Source organism: Hippocampus guttulatus, chromosome 4 (genome assembly GCF_054856545.1).
Source record: "Hippocampus guttulatus isolate MCC_2025c chromosome 4, RoL_Hgut_1.0, whole genome shotgun sequence".
NCBI lineage: Eukaryota > Metazoa > Chordata > Actinopteri > Syngnathiformes > Syngnathidae > Hippocampus > Hippocampus guttulatus.
In genome coordinates, this window is record NC_141264.1 from 4,799,871 (window position 1) to 4,823,879 (window position 24,009).

General features: G+C 42.4%; 1 protein-coding gene and 1 non-coding gene across 4 annotated transcripts in view; one reads left to right on the forward strand and one right to left on the reverse strand.

Annotated features, from left to right (window-relative positions):
• Window positions 1–24,009, reverse strand: part of LOC147205713 (polypeptide N-acetylgalactosaminyltransferase 18-like) — a 151,222-nt gene that overhangs the window by 64,259 nt on the left and 62,954 nt on the right. The window lies entirely within an intron of this gene.
• trnak-uuu (transfer RNA lysine (anticodon UUU)) lies at window positions 13,266–13,338 on the forward strand. Its single transcript has one exon. It is a non-coding gene; the product is annotated as a tRNA-Lys (tRNA).

Genomic DNA, 24,009 nt, shown 5'->3' on the forward strand with positions numbered 1-24,009 from the left:
TTAACTGTTTTGTTAGCGCTATATAAATCAGCATGTATTGTATTGTATTGCCAAGTCAAGTCAAGTGTATTTATAGAGCACTTTCAAACAGCCATCGCTGCACACAAAGTGCTGTACATGGAGCAATTTAACATGCACAATAAACAGTAAGACAAATCGGTAACAAAGGCGGTAGAAAGCACCAAACAGTAAAACCAAGAACAAATCTAAGTCATGTTGAGTCGAATGCCAAAGAATACAAGTGAGTTTTGAGGAGGGTTTTGAAGATGGGCAGCGAGGAGGCTTGCCGAACGTTCAGTGGGAGGTCATTCCAGAGAGAGGGACCAGCAACAGAAAAGGCTCGATCCCCTCTGAGCCTCAGTTTAGTTCTTGGTACTTCTAATAATGTCTGGTCCACAAACCTGAGGATGAGCTCAGAGAGGTAAGGTGGCGTGAGATTATTCAGAGATTTGAAAACAAATAAGAGGATCTTGAAAATAACTCCAAAATGTATGGGGAGCCAGTGAAGGGATGCCAGAGTAGGAGTTATGTGCTCCCTCTTACGAGTACCAGTCAAGAGGCGAGCAGCGGCATTCTGGACCAGCTGAAGGCGCTTAATGGAGGACTGGCGGACTCCAAAGTAAAGGGCATTGCAGTAATCGAGCCGGGATGGGACAAAGGCATGAATTACTGTCTCAAAGTGTTCATGTGAGAGGAGAGGTTTTATTTTGGCCAGCTGTCTAAGGTGAAAGAAGCTGGATTTAACAACGGCACCAATTTGCCGATCAAGTTTGAAATCACTGTCCAGTTTAAGGCCCAAGTTTGAGACTGTTGACTTAAGATAAGGAGACAGGGGGCCCAAGTCTACAGGATGGGATGTACAAAGGCCACTGGGACCAAATAATATCACCTCTGTCTTCTTTTCATTGAATTTCAAGACATTTTGTGCCATCTGCTCAACCCATATTGTTTTGTGTTTTTTGTTATTGTAAAGTGTCCTTGGGTGTCTTGAAAGGCGCTTATAAATAAAATGTATTATTATTATTATTATCCAGGTTTTGATTTCTTCCAGACAGGATAGGAGTGGCCTTAATGAGAAGGCGTCTTTCTTGCTCAGTGGGACATAGATCTGGCAGACATCTGCATAGCAGTGGAAGGGAATACCATGTTTCCTTAAGATGGAACCCAATGGGAGCAGATACAGCGAGAACAGCAGAGGCCCCAGAATTGAGCCCTGTGGAATACCACATGACAGAGGAGCAGTGCGTGACTCAGAGCAGCCAAGGCTGACACAAAAGGTTCTGTCAGCTAAATAGGACCTAAACCACTCAAGAGCACTGCCGCCAATGCCCACCAAGTGCTGCAAACGAGTCAGCAGAATACTGTGATCCACAGTATCAAATACTACAGTTAAGTCCAATAAAACTAGACACACGTGGTCTCCAGCGTCATTTGCCAGGAGGATGTCATTAGAATCACGTAACAGGGCTACTCCGTGCTTGTCTTGAAACCTGACTGGAAGACCTGCAAGATGTTATGTTCATCCAAGAAAAATTTCAACTGCATGTGCACCACTTTTTCCAGAATTTTGGAAATGAAAGGCAGTTTGGAAATGGGCCTGAAACTTGACAGCACATCTGGATCAAGACCAGGTTTCTTGATCAAGGGTTGGATCACAACATGTTTAAACTGTTGGGGAACTATACCAGAAGAGAGGCTGCTGTTGATGATATGTAAGAGCGATGCGCCAACACTCGGGAGAACCTCCTGAAAGAAGTGCGGGGGAAGAGAGTCACAAGGGGAGCCAGATGGCTTCGTCTGGCGAACTACATCCTCCAAAAGCGTCAAGGACACAGTTTCAAAAGAATTTAGCACAGCTGAACATGGAACATGGACAGAGGGGTCAGATGCGGTATTTGAGACCGGAGTCCTAGCTGTAGAGACCTTATCAATGAAAAACTGAAGGAATCTGTTGCACATTTCGGGTGAAGAATCCGAGCAAGTAGGCAGAGGGGGTTTGAGTACAGAATCTATCGTTTTAAATAGTGCGCGTGGGTTGTGGCGGTTATTCTCTTTTGGCCTCTTTCACTGTGAGCTGGTAGTTACGCCAGCAGTCTTTCCAAATTTGATAAGAGACATGCAATTTGTCTTTTTTCCACTTGCGTTCGGCTTTGCGAGACCCCTGCCTAGCTGCGCGGGTAATGTCGTTAAACCATGGCTCGGGTTTAGGTTTTGGGAGCACAGTTTTTGAAGGAGCCATCAAATCCAGGATGGCACGGCATGATGAGTTGAACCAAGAGCTGAGTTCCTCTGTGTTAGACGAGGGTACGCAAAGGTTATTAAAGGCATCAGAGAAACGACTAGCAGTGTGAGTGTATTGTATTGTATATATATACTGTATATATATATGGTTCTCACCGAAATACATGTCCAAATATTTTGCTTTCATGACTCTCTTAGTCAAACAGATCCCGATCCCTAGTCTATTGCAAACAATTCAGGGATTCAGTTTTTCAGTCACAATATCTAACTTCATGTTGTGTCTGCTGAGTCTTTTCTGGACGTTTCATGTAAACTCAGTGTGAATTTTCTCGCACTATTCATTGTCCTTTTAATATGACTACAAAATTTTAAAATAAATAACTAAATTGCTTATCCAAGTGTGTCCATTAAATTCGAAATTACGTAAATGTACAGCATGTATCTGCATGAATTAGCCTTTGTTAAATGTAGGTGAAGCTTTTTTATTGTTTAAGTCGGCTCACATTTTCTTTGCAAATAGATTTTTGTTGCATGGTTGTGATAATCAAATTAAAAAAAGGAAAGGTCAGTACCTGTAGTTCACAGTTAAAAACATGACAATATGGCAAAGGTGTCGTAAAACAAGACTTCAGTATATCACACCATCATAACAAACATTCACATTAAACAATAAAAGAGGACTCTGGTTGTAAATAAAGTGTCTCGAAGTGAAGTAAATTTTTGTGAACAGTCCAGACTTAATAGAGATCTTCATTCTTCTGAGTGACATTCTAGTTACGATCACGATAGAATAGTTAAAAAAAAATAAATAAAATTCATGGTGGTTTTTGCATGGTACAGTATATAATTATCATTGTCCAAAACTTTATGGATGATAAAAATGGCTGAAAATAGCAGGGACGTATAACATAGGTGTCAAGGTTTGCTTTGTCTTTGTTTTGAGTGTTTCAGCACCAGCTGGAGTGTGGGGCGTCACCTTCCAGCGGTGCACCTGTGCTGAATCAGGCAATCTGTGCTGCCTACTTAAGACACCGACCACCTGTCTCCTTCGTCAGACTATTGCTCTTGTTCACCGCTTTGTAGTGATGGGTCCATGAGGCCTCATGAGGCGTGTCGACACAATGACACACTGTGTTGATACTGTACTGATACTGTGTTGCTGACCACTGCCACCTGCTGGACCTTCAAAATCCCTGCAGCCAACCCACTTGACAGACTGAACAAACTGATTTGATGATGACGTGTATACAATGCACTACCTCACTCTACCCACAATAGCCACAAGCGCCATTGTTTATGTTGTTGTTTATGCTGTTTATATTGCAGATGGTGGATTACAGTTCGGTCATAGACACTAACTCCTGTTTCCTCCCAGTGGTTTCTCATTTGTTTTGCTTTGCCTTTTCTGTTTTTAAGACATGTTGCTTGAGTTTGCTGTTTTGACATTTTTAAATCTTCCTTTGTCTACCAGTATGCTTGCCTTTAACAACTTTCCCATGCTGTTTGTACTTGGTCCAGATTTTAGACACAGCTTGTTGCAAGCGTTGATTTTTTTTTCCAAGATGGCGTCCGAGTAGGCAGCCTTCGGCAAGTGCTCTTCAAGAGCCTTGCTTTTTTGTTCTTTTTGTTTTGTCACATGTTGTTTCATCGTGTGGACCTGATATGGACTGTTTTCAGCGTTTTTTGGCCACGACATTCGTCAAAGGAGAAGTATCTGTCCTTGGTGGTTGCGCCTTCTCGGCAGCATGCCTGTACCAGCACAGATTTTGATTGGGAGGAATGTCGGCGCCATTGACTGTCGGTGCTGGACAGACCTGGGCGCTTGTGTTTTTTGCGCCTGTAATGGGCAGCATTTTTCACAACCCCGTTTTGTTCAGTGGAGATGTCGGCGCTGTTGGACAGTTGGCGTTGGTGCGGCTGGATGGATGGCTGCTGAAGTTGAGGATGAGGAGAAAGGAGCGTCGGCGCAGAGCGCCGATGCGTATTTGGAACCGAGAGTCGCGGAGAAGTGAACCAATCTCTTTTTTTGTCAACGGATGCTACAGCTTCTTGTTGACTTCGAAACTTAGCTTGGAGCCGACATGTGCACATTTTGAGCATGACGTCTCTGATCTACTGGTTAAAGGACACTTTGATTCTGTCCTCTTTCATCTCAAACTGCTTCAAACAAAGCGTGTGACGGAAAAGTGGTTAGGATTGCACGACTGTCCGTGTTTTATGTTGTGTTGTGTTTATTATTTTACTTTATGGTAACTGTTTTGTTAAGCGCTTTGTTACAGCTGCTGCTGTTGTGAAAGCACTATATAAATCAGCATGTATTGTATTGTGTATTGTATTGTCTATACTGTTCAGATTACATGTCTTTTTTAAGTGTTTAATGCACAGCATGTTTGCATGCATGTATGCACTGAGGATTGAGAGGAAGAAATTTCATCTATGCTACATGTCATACATAAAGCATATTTGACATTAAAGATGACATTGACCCTTGACAATATCATTCACATCCATGCATTCATATTGTATCATTCGATGTGTTTCAATAATGTGAAAATCATGTCAATGAGGATGCTTGTGGGCTTTGTCTTCACAAATTTTGATTTAGAAAAATAAGATGCTCCAGTGTTTTAAATTTCAGTCTGTTGCGTTTAATGCATGCTATTTCCCCTGTTATGGAGATCACACACACACAATGGAATAAGACATGTCAAAAATCCGAGAGGCACTTGGAGAAACAAGGAGATTTTAATAAATACCTTATTCTCCAAAAGGAGATCAAAATGGCTCTACACGGCGGACAATTTGTATTTGTCCGGAAGCTGCTCCATAATATGAACGTACTGTAGCAACGTCACTCGAGTGAAGCGCGTCTCAGCAGTCGATAGTCTGCTGCTCTCTGCTGTGAGCGCGTGACCGCGAGCACGTACTCGCGGCGCCGACCCAACCCACGCCACATATTAAGCTTTGAACTACGACAACAGTTAAACTAGCCTAGCCGATGTAATGATGGTCAGCAGACAAGGTTTACGTTTTATGTGACTTTTAATAGCAACGTGGCAGAGTCATCAAACATGCGGTGTGCTCACTCGCAGTCACTTTCTGGAACTCCCCCTTATAGGCGGGACCTCTCAATCAACTGGAGTATGACGTACAGTACAAACGTTCATAAAGCACTTCTCATATAATAATAGCCTATTATATGACAGCCGACATGACGCTCGAAGTCAGACGGACACATTTTTTCTGATAATCAGCATGTTTTGCGTATTGCCCAAACATATATTTTTATTCGAGCGAGGGTGAGGTCTGGCTTGTTTCGGCAATCTGCATCGTGTCGCCAGACGCACTTCCTTAGGATACACTGTGCGGACTTTTGCTGCGTCAACCCCCCCTGCACTGAGTCGACGCCCCCTGGACTAAGTGGCGCAGCTTGGACTGTGCCAAGCAGCCAATGCAGTCTAAACTGCACCGGTGCAGTTCACGTGTCAATTAGCAGCCTGGACTGTGTCAACGCAGCCGATGTGTCAATTAGCATCCTTGACTGTGTCAACGCAGCCGATGCAGTCTAAACTGCGCCGGTGCAGTTCACGTGTCAATCACGTGACGTAATGAAGCAGCACATGCACCGACACGTGGTTTGCTCTGTGAGCCCGGCGCATGCGTCAACGCATCGGTGTCGCTGGACCCATCACTACCGCTTTGCCCATGTGCTTTATGTCTCGTTCATGCTTCTAGTCGCCCTCCTCGTCGTAGTCGTTCGGGTTTGTGAGTATTTGTTTTGTCTTGATATCGCACCTGGTTCCGTTTATTGTACTAACCTCTATTGTTTTATGTTCTCAAAAATCATTCTCTCCTTGTAATTGGCAAGCGCTTTGTGTTCTCGTTCTACTTTCTCTGGCTCCCTGTTTTGCCAGCACCTTTTGTTGAATACTTTGTCGTTCCCTCGCTTTTCTGTAATAAACCCTTTTTTCGTCATCACCATTTGTCTGACTCTGCATTTGTGGGATCCACATTCCATTCGGTCTGCTATCAGACCACGACCTGACAATAGGCTCTGTTTCTAAATCAATGGGAAGGGGGCACGCTCTGCCTTTCTGAACACATGAATTGTTAGGGTGGTGTTAGGGCGTCAGAGTGCATTTCCCAACATATCCAAAACCTCCCACTTAACTTGGACTGTCACTTTAAATCAGTGGTGTCAAACTCAATCTGCAGACCTTTGACCAGGCATTCATAGAGTCCGTCCTCTCGTTCTCTATGGCCTGCTGGTTCCACTTCCAAAGTCTGCAGGAGAAGAACCGCCTGGACAGCATCAGCAGAGTGTGCTCCAAGATGATCGGACTTCCCACTCGCCCTCTGACTGCAGTGTGTGAGCAGCAGATTCGTGGTCTGGCTGCTCAGATCATGAAGGACCCCTCACATGCTCTCTTTCCCGTGTTCGAATGGCTGCCTTCTGGCCGCAGGCTGCAGTTCCCAGCTTGCAGGACTGCGAGGAGGAGATCCACCGTCGTCCCCCAGGCTGTTCTCCTCTTAAACTCTTATTCCAAGGAACCCTGACACCCCCTGCCCCCCACCACACAGACTCGCACACCTCATTGTGCAATACGGTTTTACGGTGCAATACCTTTGACCTGCAATACTGTTTTCACTGTGCAATACTGTTTTCACTGTGCAATACTGTCTTTACTGTGTCCTTACTGTGCAATACTGCTCAATGTGCAATGATGTTTTTGTTGCTGGAAGCACTACCTCAAGACCTCAAGTGCTAAGCCTACAGCCCTACTCTCTTCCTATGTTTATCCTTTGCTCTGACTGTCTCGAGAATAAGCCACTCTCGCACAACTCTAATTGCCCCACGGGGATAAATAAAGTTTTCTGAATCTGAATCTGAATCTTTGTCGCGGGCCACATTGTAGTTATGGTTTCCCTTGGAGGGCTTTTATGAATTTTGGGAAACCAGATAAATGTTTTATCACCTCCCCATATTACATACACAGCACACAACAAATTGATGGATAACTAGTTTTAAAATCGGAAGTCAAGAATAATGACTGTTGTTGTGGATTACATATGACAATTTGAAATTTTGATTCAGACTTGAGCAAGCATTATGGCACGTGACATGCTTAATTTGCTTTCGCAGGCACATAAAATGATGTGGCGGGCCAGATCTGGCCCCCAGGACTTGCCTTTGACACCGGTGCTTTAAATGCACTATTCACACTGATCTCAAGTGGCTGCCAACGGATACGTTTTTCTTGCTATCACATTGCTGAGCAGTATAAAATGATTGAAGCATCATTAAAAGTTTTGAAAAGTATTTCAATTAAGGTACAAAATGAAATACACGCAAATATATTTTTGAATTCATATTTTCATACGAATGAAACTGATTTACATGGGACAGGAGAAGTGAACCAATCTTTGTTTTTCTTCAATGGAAGCTACAGCTTCTTGTTGACTTTGAAACTTAGCTTATAGCAGACGTGTGCACATTTTGAGGATGACGTCTGTTATGAAATTCACCGCACTGCACATCATTGACTACGTTTACATGCAGTCAATAACTCTTTCACACCTGAATATTAGCAGTATTCCAGTTTCAGATGGCCATGTAAATAACTAGAAAAAATCTAATATGCTAATATTCAGGTTTTTATAAATACAAATAAGTTCCCCAGTTTACTCCTTCTCTAACTTGAATATTTGTTCATATAAACGCAACTGGGAATATGTCCACTGAAAGGTACATTAGTTTGTGTTCTGCGCATGTTCTATCCGCAAGAAATCTTGCTCTTTTGAATCGAGGAAGTGTTTGTATGCGCAGCATCAACTCACCAGAAATACACAAGCAGAGATAAACTAACATGGTAAAACTCAGATGCAGCACACTTTTGGAGCGAACAGGCACCAAGTCCTTTATTGGCGTGGTGAAAGACATGAATATAAAGTCTTTTATGGTCGGTAGAAAGTAAGAAGCGGAAATTACGTCAATTTGCGGCATGACAACCGTATGTCGCGGTTTAGATGGGGATATTCCAATCGATCACAACTATCATGTACTGTATATGGGAGTAACTCTGCAATATTTCAGAAACCAACATTTTTAACTTTGTTTTCATTAAAAGTTGTCACAGGATGATAGTTTGGACTACGATTCATTGATAAACCAAGCAATGAATAAATCACGTCTGCTTTTGGCAGTGAATGGAAAAGATGGGAGAACACTTCAAACGTGAGGTTTATGTGAAAAACTTTGCTTTTGCAGTGTTCTTATTTAATCTTATTAAAACATAATTGTTGACTGGTGTGGTTCCAAATAAGCAGGCCTGTGCTCATCTCCACTGGAGCACATAAAGTATATAAACAGCTGGAACATGATCAAGATCTTAAAAAGGGAAACAAGCTAATTTTGCCGACCAAAACTCAATTTGACGGCTTTGTGGCCTGTTTTCATTCCTCCATCAGCTGTGCGTCAAAGGATTTGCACTTTCTGCTGCTTTGCAGGAACCTAACCACGCTCGAAACACTAACACACCTCCCACTCACAACGAAGGATGTGAACACATTAGTTTTTGTTCAGAGAATCACATTTGTGCAACAATCCTTGCAACAATATCTTCCTTTGTGTCCCAATATTAGAGAGGCGTATGGGAATAGGGAGACTATTCCTTTGCCATTTGCACAGACTCAGATTCCCTTCATAAAGCACAACAGCTCTGTTTAATGGCCAGTGATTGTTAAAAAAGTGCATATTTTGAGAGCCCTTCGCCTGCATTTGATTGTGTTGCCATTCACCCACACATTTAAGGGCAACTTTGCAAGAATGCATACGAGAGAAAAGAGTAGGAGTTTGAAGTCTGCCTTTTGGTGGAAGCGCCAACTGACGCAGTAGAATTTCCTGTTACTGCACATTCATCCACACTCAAATTGAAAGGGTTCTTTCTTTCTTCAACCCAGGGGACATTATTTGGGCAAAAAAATATTCCCATATTTACGTTTCCTAATCTTTTCATATGGAATAAAAAAGCAAGACATTTTTTAAATGTTCTGTAAAGCGCTTTGGTATCGCTGTAGCGATTTCGTAAACTCTATATACAGTAAATAAAGCTGTCTTGTATTGTCTTGTGTTGCCTTCAGCATCGCTCCATCTCGTGGATGCGTAATGCAACTGCAGCCACTATTGTAGGATGTATTCTATGCGCCTTATATGTCGCGCCCTATACTGTATATGAAAACAGTTTTGAAATAGGCCATCATTGAAGGTGCACCTTGTACTCCAAAGTGCCTTATGGAGCAAAAAATACCATATGCAGTGGTACCGCTAATTACGAAATTAATTGGTTCTGGAAGAAATCTCTTAACAGGAAGATTTTGTAGTAGAGATGCGTTTTCCATGTAAATGCCCGAATTCTGACATGTTTTCTAAAGCATAAAAATGCATTAAAATATTTAACAAATACATGTTACAATTAGGTTATTGCACAACAAATGAGAGCTGTGCATAATGTAAAAAACAAAGAATAGAGTGAAGTTTTTGCCCTCTTTAGTTCATGTTCTCTGTCAAAAGTGGTCTTTGCCTGTCGTTTTGGAAAGAACTGATCCAATAACTTTTGCTTTTGTCGGCTTTTAACAATCCTGTGAAAATGTCTATGGCAGACATCAGCATAGTGAGCGATCGCCGGACTGGTGAACACTTTTTCTGGGTGATTCATTCATTCATTTTCCGATCCGCGTGTCCTCACGAGGGTCGCGGGGGGTGCTGGTGCCTATCCCAGCTGTCTTCGGGCAGTAGGCGGGGGACACCCTGAACCGGCTGCCAGCCACTCGCAGGGCACACAGAGACAAACAACCATCCGCTCTCGCACTCACACCTAGGGACAATTTCCAGTGTTAAATCAGCCTGCCATGCATGTTTTTGAAATGTTGGAGGAAACTTAAGTACCCAGAGAAAACCCACGCGGGCCCGGGGAGAACATGCAAACTCCACACAAGGAGGCCGGAGCTGGAATTGAATACCTCTGCACTGTGAGGTCGACGAGCTAACCACTGGAGCACCGGGCCGCCCTGGGTGATTCACATCTATGTAAAACTATCGGATCGCCTCATGGCCCGAGGGGCGAATGATGAGGACGCTGCACAGACACATATCTATCTATTTATCTATCTACACACATAGACACACACGGTACTAGCCAATTGGAGGCCAGTAAGATGCTTGGTAATAGCCAATGGCAGAACAGCTACAAGTATGTTGCGTCCAGGAAACTCGGAGGCGCGAGAAGTAGCCCATACAATATTTTACCTTTCATATCTTGAAATGTCTTTCGTAACAAGAGGCAATATTTTCCTGTTGAGGCTTTTCGTAACATGAAAATTTCGTATCAAGAGATGTGGGTAAGTAGAGGTACCGCTGTATTATGTCTCAGTAAAATTTCAAGTAAAACTGAAACACAGTTAAACATTACTGATCAAAAGCATATATTAGGCCAAACAAAAAAGATAGTGTGTTTCCGGTAACATCAAATTTCAGCATAGTGTCGGTAGGTCGGACAAAGTTTTTTTTTTTTATCTTTTTTTTCCATCAAAAATTTAAACAAAATAACCATAAAACATAAAACAAGAAGACAATGAACCCGCCACTCCGCGGCCGGCGTTTACTCGGCCCGTGGTGTTCATCAAATAGTTCGCTGATTTTTTTCGATACATCAATGGATGCTATTTCCTTAACATTACGGTGCGAGCATGCAACTGTAACACAGAAAACGCGGTTTAAACTGTCGTCGCAGATTGCGGCCGCCGCCATGTTTCAATCTTGTTGACAGAGGACAGGGCAAACGACGCACGCGCTCAACTTGAATATCACGAGAGTTTCCACCGATGTAAACCCTCTACACAAAAATGTAGAGGGTTGTTTGAAAAAAATGCCGACTGTAAAGTTTTTTTTCGACGTAGAAATTCTCGGTCGGTCGGGTTACCGGAAACACACTACTTTTTAGAGTGCTTAAATGACGACTAAAGTAAACAGCATTCTACAATAAGGCGCATCTCCGATTTTTTTTTTCAAGCAGGGTTCTGCATTCTGTTGAGCTTGTATTTGATAATTTACATCAGGGGTGGCCAACCCGCGGCTCGTGAGCCACATGCGGCTCTTTGGCTGGTTCACTGCGGCTCCCGGCCTCTCACACGACAAGCGTCAAAAACGCCTCGGCAGCGGCGATGCCATTCAAACAAGGCGCCAACTTCACAGAACGTACTCCGTCATCCTATCATCAATCCCGTTACCTGACTGACATAGAGAGCAACCAATCAGATGACTGCATCACCGCTCATGCGCAAACAACGGCGCTAAGTGCTAAGCTAGTCAGCGAATTACCTCTGATTTTAAGGCAGGGGTGCCCAATACATCGATCAGAATCGACCGGGAGCCAGCAAACTGGTCCCAAGTCGACCGCAAGGGGTGGGAGGAGGAAATGCGTGGGGAAATAAAGATATTTTTTGTTTGTATCTTGAGCTTTCATTCATTTTCGGCCCATTCCGACTGTTGCTCATCGTGGTGTGCGTGCATATGTGCGTGAGTGCACTGGTGGGCACCTACGTGAGTGCGTGTGTGTGTGTGTGTGTGTGTGTGTGTGTGTGTGTGTATGCTTTCACGTGCGCGATCGGGTCATTCGTGAGAAGTTGGTCGCTTCAAAAGTCGATCTTTGGCCAAAAAAGTGTGTGTGCACGTGCGTGCGCGAGGAAGGATATGATGTGGCTCTTTGCAGTAACTCAGTAAAAAAAATTGGCTCTTCGTCTCTGACTGGTTGGCCACCCCTGATTTACATACATCCTCCTCTTCCTCTGGGGGGGGGGGGGGCGGGTCGTTTGGAACAATCTGATGTGACCACCAACAATAATCAGATCAATCCAAAGAAATGTCAACTTTACATAAATGTCAACATTTTCCATCACATTGCATCCTGCCATTCCAGACTAACAATACACATCAGTGTTTGTTGCTCGTTTTGTGTTCAACACATGCAAAAAAAAAAGAAGAAAAAAATAATGGGGTTTCCTCCATTGAACAAGATATTTGCATTTGTACTCAAACAGCACAATGACATTGACTTCTGAGGGAACAATCTGAACAACAGAAGAGCAGGTTTGCTCTCTAAAGTAGCGAGCCTGGAAACACAGCAAGGGAAATCATGTTTGTGCTGTTTTAGGAAGATGATGAGAAAAAAATAAGAGAGAAGAGTCAAGATTAAATCTGAGTAGGGAAGGGGGGGGGGGGGGGGGACAAATGACTATGTTCAGCAGAGAATAGGAAAGCTTTCTTTCAATAAACCCCACAATGCAAAGCAGACAGATTTTGCGTCGCCTGCCGAATTGTCATCCCCCACCAGAGCAGGTTCCTAGTTTAAGGAGGTTGTCACTGTTACGTAAACTCTGTGGACAGTGTCACAGGCAGAAAGCATCAAGGACAGCAGGAAACCAGGAGATTTAGGACATTATCTAAAAGGGGCAGAAATGCTCTGAAAAGCTTAACCCGACTGAGCCTGCAAAGCCACGTCACCGTGCAAAAAGAATCTGTCACAAGGTGTGAGCACAGATGCTCCATGTGGTGCGGCCACCACCTTGGTGATCTCGTTCAGCAAAGACAAAACAAGTTGATACTTTCGAGTCAGAACCCTGACCCGTCAGAATAGTCGTCCTGGATGACAAGGAATATGAGAGAAACAAGAAAATCATTTGAGTCTGCCAATAAACTCTGTAAAGTTCATAAATGAAGTCATTCATGTCCTCAAATAAAGTCAATCAACTCCATCAATAAAGTCGTAAAAGCATGGGGTCACAAACTGTATTTAAACGTGGGGGCAGTTCAGATAGTCTGGATGTTTCTGGGCCGCATCAAGTATTTCACAAAAAAGGTTCAATAAAGTACAACAATGCAGCCATGTCGCTCATGAAGGAACCATATCTTCAGTCCCATATTATGCTTTTATTTTGCAGTAGACCGCTAAGAAATAGAGCAATACAGAGCCTGGATAGCTCAGTTGGTAGTGTATCAGACTTTTAATCTGAGGGTCCAGGGTTCAAGTCCCTGTTCAGGCGATACAATTGATTTGATGTCAAAAACCTTTAGAGAATTTTTTTTTCCTGTTGTTGAAAGTTGATACTTTTGAGTAGTGATGGCAAAATGAAGCCCCATCAAGCAGTGAAGCCCTGCAGGGAAATACTTCACACACGCTTCGGGGCTTCAAGATGAATCATTTCCTCGACTACGCCATCACGTGGACAGGAAAATGTATAACATGCTTGGTGCATGCTAAAAAATGGTGGGGTGTAAATCATGCTCCGAACACATAATAATATGTATTTGAGGAGTGTTTTTACATGAATTGTTCTGTGTTACTTTGTCTATGTTTGTGCTTATGCAACAAGTGAAAATGTGAAATGAGGTAAAATAAAGTGCTTTTTCTAAGCAAAAAACAAAACAAAAAAGTTTACTTTAAATGTTTCTGGAAATGTTTGTCTTAAATCATAAGTCAATGAAAAGTGTCACTTCTATTGCATTCTATTTGTGAGCACCGATGTGGACATTCAGTGTCCAAGTGCAGAAGGGCTAAATGCAAGTTATTTTTTTTGTCTGCCTGTTTCTGCTTAATTTGCTTTTTATGTTTGCTCTGTCGTCAGAGACCAGCACAACATAACAAATGCCTTTGAGGTTGTATAATTTGGAGTCCTACCAAAACAGGGTTCCCACTCTTCCACTTGCATTTTATTTATTGGCCTTTTAAGGACTTTTGAGGACGAATTTAGCCATTTTTAAGGACCTTTTCTCCATTCACCAGGGGATTCACAGTGGATTTAATGCCCGCTCAGCAATATGCAGGCTGAACAGAAAGCCACATATCACTGGGCTGGTGTTCAAATCATTGCTGCCAAAGGAAGGGCACATCTTTATTTTTAGGGGCAATCAGCTAACTCTTTATTTGACATACTGTATGTCAAATTTTCATTTTTCTACCTGTTTTACAAGTAGGAAAATGAAAACAACTTGAATTCATTCTCAAATAAAGTACACTAAGAAAAATGTTAATTTAGAAAATATAAAACTTCAATTTATTTTCGAATAAAAATAATTTTTTAAGGACTTTTATTGATTTTAGAAGCTTTCCCTGAAAATTAAGGACAATTAAGAACTTAATTTTACAACTTATTTTTTGTGTAATTTTATGAATTTTAAGGACCCGTGGGAACCCTGCAAAATGCTCATGCAAAATTGTTGAAACTGCTCTCGTGAGAAATGTCACCATAACTCCCATGGCTAATAATGAATTTAATGTGAATAAATGATCGCTCCTCTTTTTTGATCAATTGAATTTCGGCATGATTAAATTAATTCTAATAATTCGTATTGTGAAAAACAGGAGTTAGCAAGAAGGCGAAGTGGCAAGTCAAGCTTGAACTGATATCAGGCTCACAAACTGGTTTTTGCGCTCTTATGTAAAATGCACTTTAAAATGCATTTGGCACGTGCTAGTTAGCCAACATTCATTCATTCATCTTCCGAACCGCTTCATCCTCACTAGGGTCGCGGGGGTGCTGGAGCCTATCCCAGCTGTCTTCGGGCAGTAGGCGGGGGACACCCCGAATTGGTAGCCAGCCAATCGCAGGGCACACAGAGACGAACAACCATGCACACCCTCACTCACACCTCGGGACAATTTAGAGTGATCAATCAGCCTGCCATGCATGTTTTTGGAATGTGGGAGGAAACCGGAGTACCCGGAGAAAACCCACGCAGGCCCGGGGAGAACATGCAAACTCCACACAGGGAGGCCGGAGCTGGAATTGAACCCGGTACCTCTGCACTGTGAAGTCAACGTGCTAACCACTGGACTACCGGGCCGCCCTAGTTAGCCAACATGTTTAATTAATTAAGTCTTCTACATTCTGCATTTACAGGACGTGGAAAAAAAATCTACCGGCAGGGGCAGCGTTATTATGCATAAATTAAAAGGTGCAGTCATACTAACAGTCTCCCTGCCACTGTAAATATAATCCAAGAGAGAGAGAGAGAGAGAGAGTTAAGGTATGATTACTTACAGTCTATGTGTGTACTATTTTGAAAAATACTGAAGCATAACAACAGTTAAACTGTACAATGCAAATGCCAACTGGTGAGTTTAGATAGTTTCCTGGATTTTCAAATAAATAGTGCCGCATCGGCAACCGACTTGACTACATAGCACTGATCAAAGGATTCCAGGCATTGCTTTAAAAAACATTTCAGAAGACCTGGGAAACAAACATCAGCAAGCACGATGAAAGCTTTACTGGCTGTTAGGTTTACATAAAAGATAAAAGGTATAATGCTGGGTGCAATTCTAAACCTTTTTAACTTCACGCCAAAAGATATGCTGCTATGTTGAACTGATGGAGTGGAACTTTACTCCTGCTAATTAGGACCAGCTGCTTGCAATTAGCCAGCCCAAACAGGTGCAAACAGATGAATGATACTTTCAAGAGTCAGACTTTCAAAAAACAGTCTGAAAAAGCACACACACTTACAAATAACCTACACACAAATTGGCATATACTGTTCTATGTAATGAAATAACGATGACACTGCTTCAATTTCGTTACAAATTTCCTTAGTTCAAAATGTGGGCCTATGGAGTTGTTCACAAAATTATTCTGTTTTACGCAGTTTTTCTGCTTATCATTGACATTATTAGATGGAACAAAAATACGTTATTTGGAGTAAAATCAAAACCGTTTTTTGTGTGGCCCACCAGATTATCTCTCATGGCACAGTCGTTGGGAACAGGGTTATTTTAGTTCAGAATTTTTCATCATAGTTTTTCTTTGTTTGGTTTTGATTTTTGTTGTTTTAAATGTCGTTTGTTCATTTTTATTTTTTCAAAAATGCTACATTTCAGTTTAGTATTTATTTATTTTTTAAAATATATGGGGTACTTGGTTAATGAGTTCATCTTGTCTTCTTTTATATCACGGGCAGGAAAGAAAACGGTCACTAACTATTGTGTAATAAAGTAAACTACAATTCACAAATGACTGTTTGACGTTTCTTCTCGTGTGGCCATACAATAACACCAAAAATAAATACTGTACATTTAAAATGAACCCCAAGAGATGATGTATGAAATTAGTTGATGAGGACGAAAACAAAGGGCATTCTCGCTTTAATTAAAGTTTGTTAGTTTGAGAAAGGTAATGTGTAATTTCAGTTCATTGTTATTCTCTTAAAAGCACTTTTTATTTTATTTCTTTGATGATTTTTTTTTACTATGTTAATTAAGAAGAAAATACATCTGATAGTTGTGTCGAACTGTAATTATGTCAAACAATTTACTAAAGAAGAATCCAAGCATTAGTATGGCTCAGTGAAAATTACTGCAAATGACAGTCGCATGACAAGTGAAAAGCTTGCTGTCCTCAGCCCTCACAATCAATATGAACAAACGCAGGCAGCGAAAACACTGAGTGCTCCAGGCCGGTCTTTTCCCCTTGAGCGAGTGGGCGTTTTATCGTACAGAGACAATATCTCCAGGGGTGAAAGAGTAAACATGTGGTGTCTTGAATAGTTGCCTGAATCTTGGGGAGGGAAGCAATGGTTAGAGTTGATGGTATTGTCCATTATTTCTGGAAATGTATCATTTTTTATGAATAGAATGTCTTTCATAGGGTCTGATGAACATTTCCGTGAAAATTGCGTTTGCAAATCACAAGACCTCTGCCGTAGTCATATATTGAGTTAGACAACGGAATATTTAAAAAGTCTGCTTTACACATGTGTGTGTTTTTTTAAAATAGTTTGACAATACATTAGGAAAACTCAAAACTCACTTGTATTCTTTGGCATTTGACTTTGTTCTAGGTATTGCAGTTCGGTGCTTTCTATCGTCTTTATTACCGATTTGTTTTACTGTTTGTTGTATGTGTTAAATTGCTCCATGTACAGCACTTTGTATGCAGCGATGGCTGTTTGAAAGTGCTCTATAAATACAGTTGAGTTGAGTTGAGAAAACAGTGGTGGTTAAGATGAAATGTGTGATAACAACCCAAAAATGGATACGAGCCATCCCGCTACCTCTGCGTCCCGCATCCTAGACGCATAATTTTCCCGCCAGATGCACAGTTCCAAATAATGTGCGTTTTTGGGATACAAGGAAATTTCTTTGTTAAAAAAACCAAACAAAAAAAAAACTAAGGTAAATCGCCGCCACTGTTGTTTTGATTTCATTAAGTAATCTCGCGTGACGAGTGACGAGATTTCCGTTTGAGATTGGCCTTCACTTCGTGGAAAGCAGATGATTACAAGTTGTGTAACGTTAAAACAACTGTTGCGAACAAGTGCTGCGAAATTTATTGCGGAAATATGAACTCAAAGACTGAACCACTGGATGAAATAAGAACCTACCTGTATTTCTCAGCAAATTTTGTATGCCTGAATTATTAAAATTTTTGCAGCATTTTTTTTTTACAAGAAATAAACCTATTATCAATGGATATTGTTGTTGTTTGTGTTATTATCATGTGCAATTGAATAAGTAGACCATTTCAGAATTCGAAATTTGGGACTCTCTAAATGCATAATGGGACTCATGTTTCTGATCAGCGAGCCCCTGGAACTCGCAGGGCTCAAGCTGTTAAATTATCACTGGGATACTATAAAAAAGAGTGATATAGGAAAGTGGTACACACAACAATACATTTTTCTTCATGTGAAATGTCTGAATTCACAAGCAACAATGCTGTGCTCAAGGATTAAACAAATTTTATTGTCATACCAACTCACAAATGCACTTTATTTGACACAAAATTTAATACCCGAGAGCCCAGGTTAGCCCAGCCAGTCCCAAGACTTGGCAAACTAAAAAAGTCCTCGAAAAGGTGAACCCAAAGGTCCATGTAGCTGGAGTCCACTTACACGCATCTCCTCCAAAATGCAGGGGGTGAGGGTGTAACTGTTTTTCCTCAAGTCCATCCCAATCTCCTTGGTCTTCTTATTGATATATTGATGCAAAGGTATTTATTTTTGCGCCACTCCACCAGATGTTCTACCTCCTTTTTGTACTCTGAGTCATCGTTGTTCATGATGCATCCCACTACCACTGTGTTATCTGCAAATTTCCCTGTATGACCATTTTGAGGAGCAGTCATAGGATGGTAGTGTGAACAGGAGGGGACTCAGCACTCCCCTGAGGGGAGCCAGTGCTGAGGGTGATGGTGTGGTTCTTCCTGAAAGTGTACTGGTGAGGATCCAAAGTGATGGATTTGATGAAAAATTCGATCAGCTTGTCAAAGCACTTAATGACTAGTGGGGTGAGGGTTAGTGGACACTTCTACCTCCACTTCCCAGAACCCCCACCAGAAGCTACCTGATCCAAACCCTGATACTTATATGTCACGATGATCTATTGGGGGCAAAGTGACCCTCTTTCCCCCGCGTGTTCGTTGAATTTCAGACGAGGAGGATGTTGGTTATCCAAATACAGGCTGGAGTCGATGAACAGTACCTTTGAAGGCTTTATTTGCAGAATATTCCTGGTATCCGCGGTTTTCAGACAATGGCTGCCGTGGTCACGAGTGCAAAGAAGCAAGGGATTCACCACATATTTATATCATCAAAAGGGCGGTACCGAAACACAAGGTGTGACATCAGAACTTTAGTTTCTCCTAAACCGTTTCTTAGCTTGTATCAACTGGTGGATTCCTATGTCTGTGCCTCTCTACAAGGTCTCCAGTAGGGAGTGTTCCAATTTTAAGTGATGATTGCTTCAAGGACGCAGAGTTTCACTGAAAGCATGTAAAAGTTATACATCATGACTAAATATGAGCAGAATACATACTTCATTCCCCCTCTTGGACTCGTAAGAGTCCGACACCTGAAATGATTTAAATAAAGGTATCAGCGGCATCATCGTCACAGGCGGCTGGGTTGTGTGGAAAGATTGGACGTCAACATCTTATTAGTAGAACAAGAAGCAAAAGCACGCAACAATGACCACATGTTGATCGTTAAGGGATGTTAAGGGACCTGTCCAGGGTGTGTCAGATGTCCGCCGGGGCGGGGTCATGAATGAATCGACGAAAGCGTTGTGTTGGGGAGATGGATAAATGACCAGGAGAGGGGCTGTTGTAAGTCTAGGTGGGAATGTCATGGTGTCATGGTGAGAGGGGAGGTGTCACGTTACGTGGTGGTGGTGGACCCCAAAAAGCAGGTAGGAGGGAGGAGCAGGGTGTACTTGACGAATTGTATTTAAAACAAAGAAAACTAAATCCAAAACAAAGTCCAAAGTAACAAACAAAAACCATGACTTAAACAAAAACTATCAATAACCAAAACACTACTAGAACAAACATGACAGCAGCAAAGGAACAGCAAACAAACAAACATGACAGCAGCAAAGGAACAGCAAACAAACAAACATGACAGTAGCAGGAGCAAACAATGACCCGACACTGAGTGTTCGGGCTGGGAGTCCTTTTAAAGCCCTAATTACCTTTGACCAACAGGTGTGCAGCTGCCGGGGGAGCCCTACAGTGCCACCTGTTGGTCCCTAAACCGAATCATGACAGGAGGGGGTTGTGGCGGGAGGGGGGTTCTTGACCAATCCATTTTCCCATCTTGAGTCTTTGTATATGTTCGTCTCTGTGTGCCCTGCGATTGGCTGGCAACTGGTTCAGGGTGTCCCCCGCCTACTGCCCGAAGACAGCTGGGATAGGCTCCAGCACCCCCCCGCGACCCTAGTGAGGATTAAGCGGTTCGGAAAATGGATGGAGTCTTTGTATAATTCCAACATCATTCAAATGACACAACATCACGTTCACTGCCTGGTCGTTTCGTCATGATAAAGATCAGCATTAGCGTCACTTACCGCCGCCGCACCGTTATTGTTATGGAGCAGAGAACATGCGCAAGTACTGTCAATGCCGTGATTGGCTGCATAGTGTCATTGCATCGTAAAGCAGAAAAAAATGTAAGGGAGATTAAGACATAACACACCAATTTTTTTTTCACGTTACAAAGGTCTTACCCACTACTTCTGACGACAAGGGTGTTGTCACTCCAGAATGATCTGGTTCAGTGTGCGGGGCCCTAAGGGCGTGGTTGAACAGCACTGTTCACCAAACATTGCACACGCTCCATTTGCCTCAGCCAAGAGCACATCGACGGCTATGCGGTCCCGGAACACCATCAGAGAGGTGAGTGTCAATTGTTTTGCTTCTGATAGCCAAAAAGGCGTCCTCAGTATAATTTGCAAGCTTCTGGACACTGTAGTGGAGGCAGTTGATTCCATCAACACGTTTATTCATGGTAACCCAAATAAAAAGGGATCCCCACCGTGCAGCAACCCGGTTAACCAATTTATACTCATCTGGTACACCACGAGGAACTCCAATTGCACCAATGTGGGTGTAATCTCAAATATCCTCTGCTGTGGACGGAAGCATAGCCATTGGTAAAAGCAGCGTATCAATTATTTTCCTTTACACGATAACTATAACTCTATAATTATAACTCCCCCTTTTTTGTTTTTGTTTACCCACTTTTGTTTCCATGAGTAACGCCTCCTGTTGCCAGTGGCTCCCCATGCGTATATCGCTCCGATGGTAATAACTGCACTCAAGACTAGGGTAATTTTCATTAATCCATTTTCAACACTGCTTGTCTTGAACAGGGTCACGGGGGCGTGCTGGAGCCTATCCAATCTTGGGTGGACTACACCCTGAACTGGTCGCCAGTCAGTCACAGAGCACACATTGAGACACTAAGTGAGAACCGCACCCAAGTCAGGCAAGAGTATGACCACATCATAAGTGACCATGATTGATTTTCTATGTAGACAGATCATGGCAGGCTGATTCAACACTCAAAATTGTCCCTTGGCATGAGTGTGAGTACTGATGGTTGTTCGTCTCTGTGTGCCCTGCAATTGGCTGGCAACCGGTTCAGGAAGTCCCCCAACTACTACCCAAAGACAGCTGGGATAGGCTCCAGAACTCCCCGCGACCCTTGTGAGGATAAAGCGGATCTGAAAATGCATGGATCGATGGATGGATAAAGAGTTGTCATTGAACTCTCTCTAAATTGGAATTATAGTTCGTCCAAGTTGTCATTCACATGAAAACTTTGGATGGTTGCGCCTTCCTTGGCCGCAAGCATGTACTACCACTAATTGTGATGGGGAGGATTGTCGGCACTATTAAAGTGGATTTACATGGGATGGGAGAAGTGAGCCGATCTCTTTTTTCGTCAATGGTCACTACAGCTTCTTGTTTACTTCAAACTTAGCTTGGAGCAGACGTGTGCACATTTTCAGCATGACGTCTCTGATCCACTGGTGAAAGGACACTTTGATTCTCTCCTCTTTCATCTAAAACTGCTTCAAACAACAAAGCGTACGATTGCATGACTGTCTATGACTTATTTTTGCCTTTCGTAATATGACCGTTTTTTTTTGTTTTTTTTTGTTGTTTTTTTCTGTTAACGGCTCTGGAAAGCGCTTTGTTACAGCTGCAGCTGTTGTGAAGGCGCCATATGTATTGTAATACAGTATCATGTATTGCATTTTTTGTTCCATCAAGAGTATTAATGATAGCGTTGAAATATTACATTTAAAAAATGCCTGTACAGATAAAGATTTCACTGACACAATAATTGTACATTTATTATTTACATGAAGTGAATAAGTTGTTCAGGAAATTATTCATGAGAAACTGAGTCGTGTCTGGCTTCAAAGTCCACTGTATCAGCTTACTGATATCTTCTTAAAGTTAAATACAAAGGTGCAATTCAGAGTTCATAAGGGACTTCCGTTTTGGTCATCGTCTTGTCTGAGTGGTCCTTGAAAAGGCAGCTTTAAGCAACAAACGTAATGCGCAGTGGCAAGGTGATTGTTCGCTACTCATTGTTGTTCATTACTTCTTTATCTTCTATAAGAGGCATTTTTTCCATTCTTCGTGATGTATCTAATCCAAGTCTAAAACAGTTTATGGCTTTGTCCACGGCGATATAATGTACCGCATAATAGCCAGTGCCCACACAGTTGTGCTCAGACTGCACACCAAGAAACCTTGCCATTTGTCCTTGTCCTCTCTAATTCTCTTTCACTTGCTGCATTGAGTGACAGCAGGCAATATCTGCAAACTAAGGGTCATCGGTCCTGTAATTCGCTCTGATTTTGTGTGTGTGTGTGTGTGTGTGTGTGGTGTGTTGATGACAGCGTGCAAGTGTGAGTGTGTAAGAGAGGGAAGAGACATGGTAACATAGAGGCAACTGTGTGGACTGGTGAGGGAACGTTGCTTGAGGCAGCAAAATGTCCTTGGCTGATACCACCAGAGACGAACTGAAAGCCTTTGTTTCCCAAGGTTAAGATATGTGCCTCTGCTTTATTCACCTGATCACAAGCTGTACAATGACGGTTAAAAATCATACGGAAAATAGGGTTGGGCGGTCTTACGGTAATTCGTTATCCCGCCGTGTCTAATAATAGCAACAGTGTCACTTTCAAAACAGTCATGAAAAAAACTGCAGTGCAGAGATGTGTAGCTGTGTTTTCAACTTATTCTTACTATCACTCCTTAAACCTAATCAAAGGCTACAATGTTTCTCGTAAACGTATGGGAATGACATTCTATTAATCATGTGACAGCCCATTCATAACACGGAAAAAGACAAGATGGAAACCCATGGTCCGCGACTCAAGCGCATTGGTCCGCTTCAGAAAATACAAATGCCAAAATTTGGCACCTTTTTTCTTTTGTTAGTTCAAACGCCAACAGCGCAATGGCCAGCGCAATGAGTTGCCAAGCTGCGTAAGACATTTTGAAATGCTATGCTATTGTTTCAAAAAAGGAACATAATATGTACATTTCGAGTAAATAGAGCCTTCACACTGAGTGGCTGCTGTGTGAACAGGGAGTCTCACGATGGGCTCGATATTAAAGCCCTGATTGTAAAATAACACATGTGACTTGTGTCATAGCTGCATGTCTGATGTTTGGAACAAACCTCCATCAAAGTCCCTCAAGATCACTTGATCAACACCTTTTTCTTTGTTACCGTATTTTCACGACTATAAGGCGCCATTAAAAGTCTTAAATTTTCTCCAAAATGGACAGGACGCCTTATGATGCAGAGCGTCTTGTGTATGCGCTGAGTTCCAAAACCTGACTGACAGCCGACACGCTGTTTATATAGAGAAAAGGCGGAAGTGACTGTGGACAGGCATGCGGCAAAGAAGTCGGCCAATCAGTGAAGGGTGGGCGTGTATATATACATATATGGAGAGAGAGAGAGAGAGAGAGAGAGAGAGAGAGAGAGAGAGAGAGAAAAGGCAGACGTGAGTGACAGGCATGCGGGGAAGAAGTCCGCCAATGAGTGAAGGGTGGGCGTGTAAGTGGACGCTAAAGGGACGCTACAAGCAGGTACCAACACCTGTATAGAGTGTGGCTATGTGCATTGTTGCAAAACAACTTCGGTTTTGGTTTCTAAGAACCCCCGAAAATAAATTCTACAAAGAGACACGCCTACGAAGCTCAGTTCAAACTTCAAGCCATCGGTTATGCTTTTGGCATGCGTGCCCATCTCACAGCAGCGGTGAAAAACCAAGTCAAGCAAATGAACTCTGAGCTTGCCGTTATTAGCTTGACTAAAGAACTCCAACCGCTGGACATCGGCATCAACCAGGCGTTCAAAGTAAAGTTGCGAGCGGCATGGGAACAATGAATGATCGATGGCAAACACAA